Consider the following 13,082-nt stretch of genomic DNA (forward strand, 5'->3'; position numbering starts at 1 on the left):
CCCCCCACCTTCCTTCTTTTCCCAGCTTTATATGCTGAAGGTGATGCCACATGTTACAGAATATCTCTTTGGTCACTTGGGGTCAGGTCCTGGCTGTGTCCCTGTACAACTCCCTGTGCATCCTCAGCCTGTTTGCTGAGGCAGAAAAGGCCTCCACTCAGTGAAAGCCCTGCTCAGCAAGAACTACAACATCCCTGTGTTATCAGCACTGTTTCAAACTCAAATTCTAAATATCATCCCATACCAGCTATTGTGATGAAAATCAACTCGACCCCAGCCCAAACAAGCACTCATAGATAAGGGGCTACTAGGTATGGGAGCTCTCCTTCAGGCTGGGAAAACAATGAGTCTGTTTGAAGTACAAAGGTACTCAGTCTGTGGTGCTTTTCTCTATGCTACCTTTGGAAGTAGCCCATTCTTCAGAGGAATTTATAATTCTTTGTTGCTTCCTGTAAACAAAAACGGGATAACAGATATTTTGAGGTGTGTTTTGGAAGGCAAGAACATTTCACACGACAGAAGGGGTGTTTTCTAATGTGAACATGTGTTAACTTCTCTACAGGTACCAAAGGAATGATATGAAACTATTGACTGTCTTGTTTCCAGGTGTCAGTTCTGATCTCACTCCTACAGCTTCGGAACTGTCTGGGAGGATTAACAAAGGCCAAGATATTGATGGGCTGCATCTGACACACTGCAAAGGCGATTACTTGTTGTACTTTCCCATGATAGTGATCCTACAAGATATTGAAAGGTCCACAGAAGAAACAGGAAACCTTACTTCAAAGGAAGAGAAATATCCTTTTAATTCACTGGATCACTAAAATCTCATAACCACTCAGTGTACCAAGATATTGCAATGTTAGATTGATGAGGGACAGGAGCAAGAGTTGAGTTGCAAAACCATTCTGGCACTTTATTCCGTAAGTGATCTTGGGGTAAAAAAAAAGGAAAAGGAAAAGAAAAAAAAAAAAAAGGAAAAAGCAAGCCTAACACGTAAAAAAAAAAAATCAAAATCAAAAATTAAATTAGGAGACAGGGCTGGAAGGACAAGGTTGGCTCTTCAGGTAAGCCTAGTCCAATAAAGCTTTACCTTGTCTTCTTGTAATGACAGATGGTTTAGGTAGACTACCTGAATTCATCCAGGGAACATACAAGCAAACACACTTTGCTGTGCAAGACCTGTATTTTTACATGATTTAGAAAATAACATAACATTTATTCAAATTGACACACAGCTCTATTTTGCATACTATATTATTTATTCTATTTTGAATGGAAAATTATTGCTTCACAATTCTGAAATATCTGTTAAATTAGGAAAATTATTTTTAAACCTCTGAATATTTTTCAATATTTTTCTGAGCCAGAGGAATTATTTTTAAGTATTGTTCTCCTTTTACCTCACTTCTTTTGATATTAATGAGCTACAAAAGTCAAATTCAGTCTAACCCAGAGACCATTCATTACACATTCATGAAGTAAAATAGATGCATAACAGCAAATGATGATTTATGACAAAATATTAAAATAAGGGACTTTTTGGCCTAGGCCACATATAATGAGCGCTAGTGTCACAAAATATTCCCAAACCCAGTCATGCATATTCTGGTTTATATTAAATATTTGTGTCTCCGGGGGCTGGAAAGGACTCAGTAGACCTTTTCAACAGGACACTGAATAGATAAAGCACTTGTTAGATCAAATATAGGTACCAACTTGTAGATGAGTAAATGATGCTGAATGTACCACTCACCATGTGGATAGCAAATCAAAAGAGAAGTTTTAGAGGGGCAGAACCTTCTCTGGAGAAGCTTGCTGGAGCTTTCCTGACCGAAAAGACTAATTCATGTGTAGACACTGCCAAAACTATGGGCAAAATCCAGGGTAAAGTAGTAAAATAAGATAATGACAGCCAAAAGAAAATGTCAAAGAATAAATTTGAAAAGGTGCTATGCCCCCATGCCCACCTCTTGGGATAACAACTGGTCTCCACAGCAGTTTTTCTCATACCTTTATTGGCAAAGCCACTCTTTTTCTCTCCTAGACACACTGAAAGTAGAAGTGAAAAAAAGGAGTTTGTTGGCTTCTGTCACCACTTCCCTGAATAACATCTTTTGTCCATGGGAGTTGTAACAGCATAGAAGAACTGGTTCTATATCCCTCCCTGGAAGCAAATCCTTGTTGGCCAAGGGTTTTGGGTTTTGTCATCCCAGCAGGCTGGACAAAAATAAGACATTCATCCCACATGCCTTGCTCAAGCTTGAAGGCAGCTAGTGTCCTAAAATACAAACCTTTGTTATTCCCATGAACTCTCTTCCAAGAAAATAGACTGCTATTCCTGAATTTGAACCATTAGCAGCAGCTCTAGTGATTTACACCTCTGTCAGGTCTTTCATCCAGAAATACTGTTCGTAGACTGTTGTTGGTTTATCTTTTTCAGGCCAAACACAGAATTTTTGGAACATGGCTTTTATTGAGTGTCAGATGGATTTTGGCCAATATTGACACCATGAACTGGGCCTTTCACTGTCCTTTTAGAACACTGCAGAAGAATGTGACACAACCTATAGATCATTTATCCACAGCTTGCACACAGCTCTGGCTTAGTTCCAGTATGTCTACTGCTTAACAACCAACAGTGCCCATTGTTCCTGCCAAGGGAAACTCATACAGGATATATGTGAAACTGCAACGTGAGTACACATGAGGATTATAAAGTTAACTGCACTGAACTGAACTGAACCAAACTAAAACAACTCTGTCTTCTTTTGGACACTGCCACCTTCTCAGGTTTAGGAATGGCATGCCAGGGTTCCCATAAACTATGAAGCCAGGGGAATAATAGACTGAATGAAATGACTGTAGAATTCTCATAGAGAACTCAGAACCAGTTTTGAAGTATCTTATAGCTAGCCTCAAAAATAAGTGTGCAGGGAATGAACTGCATTCGTCTAGTGAGACTGGGCTTGGAGGCTATGAACCCCTGAAGCTGAGATTCCAAGAGGAGAAAGAAGAGATATAGAGGAGGAGAAGGGATGGAGGAGGAGCAGGAGGAAGAGGAGGGTTAGAGGAGGAGAAAGAGGCAGAGGAAGTGGCTGAATCAGTCTTGGGGGGGGGGGAATGTTTATTTTCACAAGATACTTGATGACTTTTAAAGATAGATTTGGGCAGGAGGACCCCCAAGCCAACATGTTGTTATTTCCCCCCAAAACAGTATTTTTCAGTCCCAAACCTTGAGTAGCTGAAGAAAGAGGCTGTGAGGAAGAGGAAGATGCTCCAGAATAACCAGACAGGTGAGGAGGAAGCTTTCCCTCTCCATCTTTCCCTCTTCCCTCTATTCCATCTTTTATCTGAGCATCACCCCCAGCTTCTGGCCATCACCCAAGTTGGCTTTCCAACATTATACAAAAGAAAGGGAAAAGGCCTTCTCTAATGTGACTTTAGGTCTTCAACTGGATGAGGTGACACCGTTGTTTGGGCTCCTCTGTACAAGAGAGACATGAAGCTTCAGGAGTGGGTCCAGCAGAGGGTCAAGGGAGACTGGAGCATCTCTCTTATGAGGCTGGGGGAGCTGGGGCTGCTCAGCCTCAAGGAGAGATGGCTGGGAGGGGACCTCTCTGGTGTCTAAGTGTCTGAGGGTGGGGTGCCGGGAATGATGCAGCCAAGCTCTTCTTGCTGGTGCCAAGCAATAGGACAAGAGGCAATGGGATGAAACTGATGCACAGGAAGTTCCACCTATAAGGAAAACATTTTACTGTGCAGGTGACCGAACACTGGAACAGACTGTCCAGAGAGGGTGCGGAGTCTCTCTCACTGGACATATTCAAGAACAACCCGGACACAATCCTGTGCTCTAGGATGATTCTGCTTGATCAGGGAGGTTGGACTAGATGACCCACCGTGGGACCTTTCAACCGGACTCATTCTGTGATTGCTAAGGAAGCAGATATCTTTCTGCTAGGAAAATTAGAAATTAAACGGGATGTTTATTTTGTCTGTGTAATATTCCCCAAAGACACTGTTGTAAAAATGGTAGAAAAGTTCAGATCTGCATATACTCTGAATACTTTCTTGCACTCAGATTTTTCGTCCTCAGGAATATGGTAGATGGAAAGGTTATGATGTTATTCAACACAGTGCTCAGATGCAAAATATCAGTCATGTCAATCATGATAATGGTTGGGGCAAATAGACAAGTAAGATCAACATCTACTTGGCATTGTGGGACATAGTTAAAGAGTAAATCAGCACAGGTGAGTAATGTAGAAAAAGGCTTAAAACGGTGAAAATGTCATTGTCACCCTTTTCCCTTTAAGACTTGATGGTTTATGTGGTTCTTAATGTCCACTAAATTCCACATCCCCATCTGTCACAGCGAGGTGTCCTCTGCCCAGAGCAGTGGCTGCCTGCCCCTGCTTTAGAAAGAGTAGAGAAAAGGTAGAGGCTCATCACTCTGCAAAGGAGATGGACGCTATCCAAGAAACCAGCCTATGTAAAGGACATTTCTTACAGGCATCTTTGCTGTCATCACTAACAGCACTGGACTGGACTGACAACAGCTCAAGGCAAGTAGATGGAAGACAAACAATATGTCTGTCCACCAGCACATTAGTTAATGAAACTATTGTTACACCTTGATTCATTGTCTAGTTGGGAGTCAAGACTAGTTATTAAACATTTCAGAGAGAGGAAGGATTGCTATGACAACAGCATAATTCAGCTGAAGGGGAGAGGGGACATACAGTAATAGAACAATTGCTAAAATTCTTCGTAAAGGATTTGTCTGCATCAAAAGCAATAATAATAAAAAAAAGCATTTCAATCTATGCTGTCTTTCTAACTGCAGCTTAAAAAACATCTGTCATCTGTGGTGGCTTGAATAATACAAGCTAGAGTACAAAGTCTGCAGCTTCTTACTTCTTATAAATAAAAAGCAAGGGCACAAAAACCCCCATCAGTTACCCTCTCTGACCATTGATGTTTTGGGTGTCTGGACTCGGTTAAAATTTTGGATTTTGTTTTTGCCATAAATGTTGAGTCATAAAAGTCAGTGACATGACCCAAAATATAGTAAAATACTACAAAGAAATGTTCAAGTTCTATTTCCATGGGAACTTTTCAGTCTCTTCCAGAAGAATTTAGAGGAATTGGGGGAAAAGTAATTATAATACAAAAGTGAAAGTGGTCTATTCCTCTCCATTGCTTTATTTTAAGTATCATTCCAATCTCTTATGAAGAACATTTTGCCTTGCATTTTGTCTGGTTCTCTTCAACATTCAGCATGGTATTTTTAATAAAGCATGAGAATTCTTACTAAGAATATTTTTTTAAAAAAGAATGGTTCATCTTTCCTTTCTGTAAAGAAAGGACTATAAAGATGGTTGCCCATAAAGTAATTAAATTTACTGACCCCCTAAAAAGCTACCTTAAACTCATCTACAAAAGCAAACAGTGTAAAGATCTGCAATAAATATTTTTCTGGCCTGTTTTCTCCTTCTGCACCTGAAGGAGAAGCTATTTTGGAGACTGATCATAATGCCAGTTCAGGCTTTTGTCCCTCTTGTACCATGGAGAAGTGCGTAGCCTGCTTACCGTGTCTTCGCACACAAGGAAAACTGGACGAGATCAAGGCAGAGAAAAATCTATTCTGAATCTAAAAGGAGGGGAAGATCATTTACTGTTTTAAAGGCAGCGATTTATGAAGGTGATTGACAAAGGAAGAAAGAAAAGGAGAAAACCCTAGAATATTTTTACCCAGTAAAAAAGAAATGTATCCAGCTCTGAAATCTTAAACTATAAGCCTCCTCCATGTGTCTGATTACATAAATAAATACATTAAAATAGAGTAATATAGATTAGGGTTTTTAAATTATATTTGCATAATTTAAAGTGAATTTGAATGCAAATGTGTGATTAGTTTAATAAAGTTTGATACCTGGTACTATTTTCATAAAATTAATTTAAGCAGCTTTTTTCCTGTGGTATGAGAACCAGTTACTGTGGCTACATTGCCGTATTATTATACTCAGTGGAAATGTCCTTAGGATTTTTTTTAGCATGTGAAATAAGCACACAATACTATCACCTAAACTGATAAGAAAAAAGGTCATAATTCCTTTATCTGCTAAATGGTACAGGATCTGAAATAGACCTACACAATGTGCCTGAAAAATCTACTCTGTAGAAAGTCTTAAAACTCATATTCATGATTACTGATAGATCACTGGTCTCTTGATTTTCTTTTCCCATTGTGAACTTGCATAGAAAATAATGTGATTCATTCCAGAAAGCTCTCAAATTCAAAATAACTAATCTTTAAAAGTCAGGTGTGGACTTACTGCAGCAGTGAATTCCAGAAATAAGTTATACTTTGCCTGCTTTGATGAGGCTTTACATGTGATTTGGATTTGCATTTTACCTTCAGTCTTTTTGCCCTTGTATTTTGAAACAAGTTTAAGAAAACTCCTTCTTCTTTACCTTTCCTTTTTCACACATTAATTGCTTCTTCCCTTTCCTTCTTCCTTAATGAACTAAGCAGATGAAGTAAGATTACACTGAAAAAAAAAAAAAAACAACAAAAACAAAACCAAGAGAAGAACAGGTAATTGGTCTTTTCATTTTGCAAGGCAAAACTGCTCAAGATCCGGAGTCACCGATGTGGGCTGCCCACACCTGCAGGCACAGCAGGGATGTGAAGCAAAGCACAGCACATTGCCATGAGGAAGAATAACAGGGTTACCTGGCCAGAGAATTTAGTTCCAGTGGCTGTGGAGTTCATGAGACTTTGTGTGCAATATGGAAGACTCAGGAGTTGTTTGCATAGCAAGATCAGTGTCTGAGACGCAATTTCTTCATTCTCTTGTGGGGACTCAGGAAAAAGGTAAGGTTATTACAGAAAGTAAGTATATTTTTGCAGCAGCTGCTGCAAGACAGAAATCCCATCTGTGCACAGAGTGGCTTACTGCATGGTTCAGTCCCATCAGGATGGAGCTGTAAATTAGAATTAGACCTCTCTGTGTTTCAACAGCTTTACTTGGCTACGTAGCTTCTACAGGTAGATGTTACAGATGATAACAGAACTGTAAAATGGTATCTCCTCTCACCTGTGTCTCTCAATAAGGAATGAGCTGCCTGGCCCAGATAAAAAAAAAAATCACCTTCCAGACTCCAGCTTTTCTGAATCTCCAAAATGCAAATTTTATCTGTGATTTCCTCTGTAAAGACATGTCTATGATTCCTATTTTGTATTGAGAACAGAAATGCAAGTGTCCAAATATCAAGGAGAAAGCTCACTCAAGGGCTGTTCCTAACTTAAAGGAAAGTGTAAATCTCATTGATTTCAATATGTAATGAAGGAAAACAGCTTATTTGAAAAATGACCAGAAAGAGTGAAATTGTACAAGCCATGCTAACCTAACGATATTTCCAGTTCAGTCGTGCAGTCAAAACATTTACATAGTCCAGGATGATACTTGAACTTTATCTGTGAATATGCAGCCAATATCAAAAGTGGTTTATTCACTCTTTCTCTGGAAGTGCTGTTGATCTACATGGTTATTATGCTTTATGGGAAGAAATCAGAAAACAAATGTGTCAATTCCCATTTAGTTAGGTTAGTTAGTTTTACTCTTAATTATCTCAGTCAACTTTGCCAGTAATGTCATGTAATCCTGTAAAAGCTTTCTAAAAATGCCCTCTGAAACTTGTATTCCGAGAAGCACAATAATGAAAGAAGTGTCCTTTTGTCTTGGGGTAAACCTACAGCTATTGTTAGTAGCTTGTTGGCATAAGTTATGAGAAGCAGAAGTGGAAGAAAAGCAAGGTGTTTTACAAAATCACGCAATGACCAGAAAGGACCATGAGCAAATACACCTCCCAAACATCAGTTAGTGAGTACTCAGTGAAGGTTAGGATCAATTTTTCTGTGAATATTTATTCACATTTGAGTATGAATTCAGATTTCATGGTGTTGATTGCAAGCCATTATGTCCGCCTTTCGCAATTATTTGAGTGCTTGGGATCTTCTATTACTGTGTAAAGCAAACATCAGCCTGAAATGCACAAACATTTACCAGGAGAATACTTCATGTACTGTAAAATGTCCTATTTAGACTTTGTGCTGGGATGAAGAATTACGCAAATCATCCAGAAAGAAAGAGATTGAATTGTGTAACAAAGCATCAAAGTATGAACTGTGAATGGAGAGTCATTGGAACAAACTCTTTGCAAATGATCTGTAGGCCTGGAACAAATTGCTGATGGCATTTCCATAAAATCTCTATTAAGCTGAGATATATATATTCTGGATGAGGATAGTTTCCCAGAGAAGAGGATGAATATACCTGCTTGGAAATTCTTCCCTTGCCTAATCTATTTATTTGCTCATGTTTGCAAATATACAGGGTGCCACCCTATTAAAGTGTCCTATCACAACATGTTGCCCAGAGCAGTCGTCTCCATCCTTGAAAATATTTGATACCTGATGGGCCATGGTCATGGGTGACCTGCTCCAGTGACCCTGCCTTGAGCAAGAATGTCTGACTAGATGACCTTCAACATGACCACTGCTACCTGTTCTTTAATTCCTTCATTGATTCCTTTGTTCAACTTCATCCTGTCAAATGCTTTGCTGATGAAGATCTGTTAATCTCAAATCAAGTCTAAGGCAGCCATTGCACTTTTACACCAGAGAATTGCTGATGGAAAAGGAAACCATTTCCAGTAGACACTGATCCAGAGTTGCCCATGATTTTGCATAGTCCAATCAATGAGCCTAGCATGTTTTGTGCTGCCATGTTGAACTGATGGAACTCTCATAATGCACAGGAGTAACACTACTGACCCAGCATGGATGGTGATAGCGGACCACCACTGGTTTTGTATCTCACATTCTCCTGCTGGAGGTGAAGGACAGTAAGAGATTTAGCATACTCTCTTTAGTGGATTAAAGTGCCCAAATGAAACTGAATTCTCTTTATAGCATACACTTGAAATACAGTTTACTTCAGGATTTGAAATACACTTTACTTCAGGATATGCACATTGACCTAACCATTCTAATATTTTTTATTGTCATGATCTGAGTTCTAGATGTTTGAATTGTTGTTTTTCCAGAGATCTCCTAAATCATTTTGCCATTTGCCTGCTTTAAAAAAGGCCCTGAAGAACTATAACCAGAAGGGGGAAATCAGACTAAGTGGTGGATTAGTTTTTTAAAAGAACATATTCATCATGGCCATTCTTAGAATCATAGACTTGTAGAGATTGGAAAAGACCTTTAAGATCATGTTCATTTTTAAATGGTGTTGCCATGTCATGCTTAAAAAAGCATGCTACAAGTTAATAAAGAAATACAGAAGAGCTACTTGAGTTAGTTGATCCTTAAAAAAAAAGCTAAGATATTTAAAGAGGGGGAAGAAAAAGAATTACCTTTTTAATATCCTCTTACATTATGGTACGTGCATCTGTCAACAGATAAGAGGCAACTTAAATCTTAGCAAGTAGAAGCAAAGACACACATGTCCTACTGTGATTTTAATTCAATGTATAATTATCTAAGAAGGAAAAAATGAGTACTTTTGATGTAATTTAGAGGTATTGGTAATGTATTCAGTGATTAGCATTCTAGGAAATTATTAGAAGGTAAGCCAATGAGAAGTCAATAGGGAGAAGCAAAACTGTTTTGTTATATCAAGCCATGGAAGCTGTGCTCATGATCTAGTTGCTGTTCAGGATCTCTTTTCAAAGATAAGGTTGTTATGACTGGAATGCCAGACATGATTAGATGCTGTGCCATGTCCTGCTTTAATCATAGAAATCACAGAATCTATCATTTGTGCTGAAAGGGACTTTAAATATCATCTAGTTTCAATTGCCCTGTCATGGGCAGAGACAGCTTCCACTAGACCAGGTTGCTCAGAACCCAGTTCAAAATAGTCTTGAAATCTATTGATTTATACAGGTGTGAAAAGGGACTTGATGAACTGAGAATGTAGGAGAAGAAGAATGTAAGCAGTGGTCTAAATGGTTATGTGAGTTACTTATACTGTCTTCCTTCCTGCAAAGAAGATTCATGGCTTCTTTTTTTATCCCAGGACCCAGATTCACTGTCAGGTGGTGGTACCAAAAAGCACAGGTAATGAAAACTGCTCAGCTAAAATTGCATCTTCTCAATGCGTAGTTAAATTGATTTCATTTCTGAGTGTCTTTTGTACACAGCTCACTGGATGTTAAAAACCCTGAGAAAAGAAAAATATTGGAAAAATATGGAAAATATTACTTCTAGTTAAAACCTTTGGTCCAAGGTCTGGGAATCTCATACAGCCATTTCTACCAGACATCAGCTGGAGACTGAATTTCTAAATCATCTGTTGCCATGGATTCTGGGTCATCCCCATTCAACTTCTTGTTGCAAAGACCCTTCAAGATACTCTGAGAAGGAAATGTAGTCTAAAACTAAAGCCTGCTTTGCTCTCCTAATACATCATGAGATTTGCAAGGTGAAAGGAGGTATGAAATCTAGCTCTTTCTGCTGTGTATATAGCTTGGTGGAAATTCAAGATAATTAATGTAGTCAGGCTATGCTAAGACGCTTCTATACCTCCCCAGAGCACTTAGGACATGTATATCAGAGAGGTCTTTAGAGATAAAAGAAATGTAAGGTGAGAGCTTTGATCTCAGAAGGGGTTTAATGATTTGGACATTGCTCATGATAATAACTATGAGCACTCTAAAGAGGAGAGCACATTTCTGTAGTTATTTAAAGGATTGCTTCTCTCTGCCATGTTTTTTTAATTGCAACCTACAACATCATGAGTCTTTTTGGACATATAATAATGGACAGCTGTTTGAACAAGCAGCTTAGAAAATGAGATTATCGCCTTAAAAGACAGTATCAGAGAAAAGTAGCAATAGAGAGTTTGTTGTTTTGTTTTCTTTTCATATTTAAAGAATGTGAAAACCTTTTAACTTGGTTAAAGGGCATACAAACACTAAAGAAGACAAAAAGCAGGGAAAAATAAAGCACTAAGAACCAGTAATGTTTCAATGGAAGGGACTGAAGTGAGCCATATGATGAAAAATTATATGACTGGCTTTTTCAGAGTAGGTTTCCATTTCCAGAACAGAAATTTATGAAGATTAATAGTTCCTTCCAAGACATTCTTCAATGAAGTGCTCAGCAAGTCATTAGCGACCAGAGATATTCTTAGCTGCAGCTTGGGTATCTGTGGCTGTGGGGCAGTGCACAAAGATCTCCCTCCAGCTGTAGTGGTGGGCACCACTGTCCCCACAGGCACACGGGGGCAGTTTGCACAGATCCTTAGAGAGGTGTCCCATCTGAGTGACAGCTGACACAGCCCCAGTCAGCATTACTGCTGCCTGTTTTAAGGGCCTATCCAGCCTCTTTGGGAAACTACAGGAAGGAGTAGTCTCATGCTTCTAAATGAGATGCCAGAAAAACTTTGTGCCATCTGCTAAGGCTTCCCTGTGTTTGTTTCTTACCTGTAAAGTGTTAGTATCTTCAAAAGTGTTATATCTTCAAACTCCTGAAATGGAACAACCTGAGGTCAAAATAGTCTTCTTAATTGTACATAGCCATTTATAGTTATATCTAGTTTGTTTTGTGCTTGCATATATGGTGCTGGTCATTTAGAATGTGGCATCCTTCCCACACAGTGGTGTTAGAAGTAACAAATCTCTGCACTACACACAGGAGGTTGCTGTAGTCAGTACCCAAATGTTACTTTTTAAAATGGTACCTATAGTATGACACATATGCATGTGTGTGTCCACATGCAACCATAGCAATGTTCATGTGCTTCCCCTGTAGGAATCAAACAGGAAAAATGCAGGTGCAGGAGGCTCCTGCTTCTACTCTGCATTCCAGGTCCAGTGAACAGTGATGACTATGTTTATGGTGCACAAATTGCCCCTCTGAAAGAAAGAGGAAAATGGAAATTAGCAAAACTCCCAAGAGAAATTTTTGAAAGTTTCCAAATATATGTCAGACTTTTACTGTCTGAAAGTGTCATTTGCTCACTGTTTACAAAAGGAGATCACAAGCAACAATTGGGGAGTATCTTCCTAGGTACTGATTGCAGTTATAGTATTAGAAACAATTTGCATGGCTGCAGGGAGGGAACACCTTTCAATTCAAAATGCATAATTTGTTTAGAGACAGCCATGGGTGAAAGGAGCCTTAAGCTAAGTCTTAACTAACTTGGAAGGTTTCTAGCAGGTTATGGCAGTGAAAATGTAACAAATGACAAATGCTTAGGGCCAGTCACTGGGAGAAATCTCTAGTGAGTTCATTCAACAACCTACTTAAAAATTTATGACACAATTAATATACCTACACATATATACACACACACATACACACATACATATCCCTACAACAGCACAGAATCCCAGCCCTCAAAATAGCTCTGGGAAAGTTCAGAATATGAGAAGCAAGTAAAAAATCTTTGAACAAAGATTTTCCTGTGGAACATCTGTGCTGTACCTTTTTGAGTGACTTTTTGTGAGACTTGTTGGAAAAAGGCAGTTTGAGATAAATGAGTAATATTTGTTCAGGGGAAATGAAGAGAGGAAAAGCAAATGCTGATGGATTTTTCTCTGCAAAAGGGAAGATTTCAAGGTGACTTAGAGAAGCTCAAAATGATAAAGGACTTTGTAAAAGCTGAAAAAGATAAACAACATTCACCAATGAGGAGATGAAAACATGGCTTTATAATAGCCTCTATCTGGATTTGGTGTTATTTGGGCTTCAGCTGGGGAAACGTAGGGTAACTTGACAGCAGGAGTGACCACCTGTAATTAATTTCTAGGTTTAAAGGTGTAGGCTACCAAGAAAAACCTTTGCTCTTTTTAATGAAACAGTTGTTTCTTGGAACATAGATGAGGGAAGAAAGGGGTTTTTTTATGTATTTAAATTATGACTTGTACATAAAAATTAAACACAGTGGGTAGAAAAATCCTGCACAGATGTGAATTGATCTTATGTGTGCCTGACAGAGAAATGGGCAAACTGGCTGGATTAAATAGAAAAAGGTAGCTCTCCATAATGTTCATGGGAA

At 38.8% G+C, this 13,082-nt stretch overlaps 1 long non-coding RNA gene across 1 annotated transcript; it reads left to right on the top strand.

Annotated features, from left to right (window-relative positions):
• The first annotated feature begins 614 nt into the window (after positions 1-614).
• LOC143693718 (uncharacterized) lies at positions 615-4,916 on the top strand. Its single transcript, XR_013181656.1, has 4 exons — positions 615-923; positions 2,444-2,696; positions 3,218-3,296; positions 3,766-4,916. It is a non-coding gene; the product is annotated as an uncharacterized LOC143693718 (long non-coding RNA).
• Positions 4,917-13,082: the final 8,166 nt, after the last annotated feature.

Source organism: Agelaius phoeniceus, chromosome 3 (assembly GCF_051311805.1).
Source record: "Agelaius phoeniceus isolate bAgePho1 chromosome 3, bAgePho1.hap1, whole genome shotgun sequence".
Lineage (NCBI taxonomy): Eukaryota > Metazoa > Chordata > Aves > Passeriformes > Icteridae > Agelaius > Agelaius phoeniceus.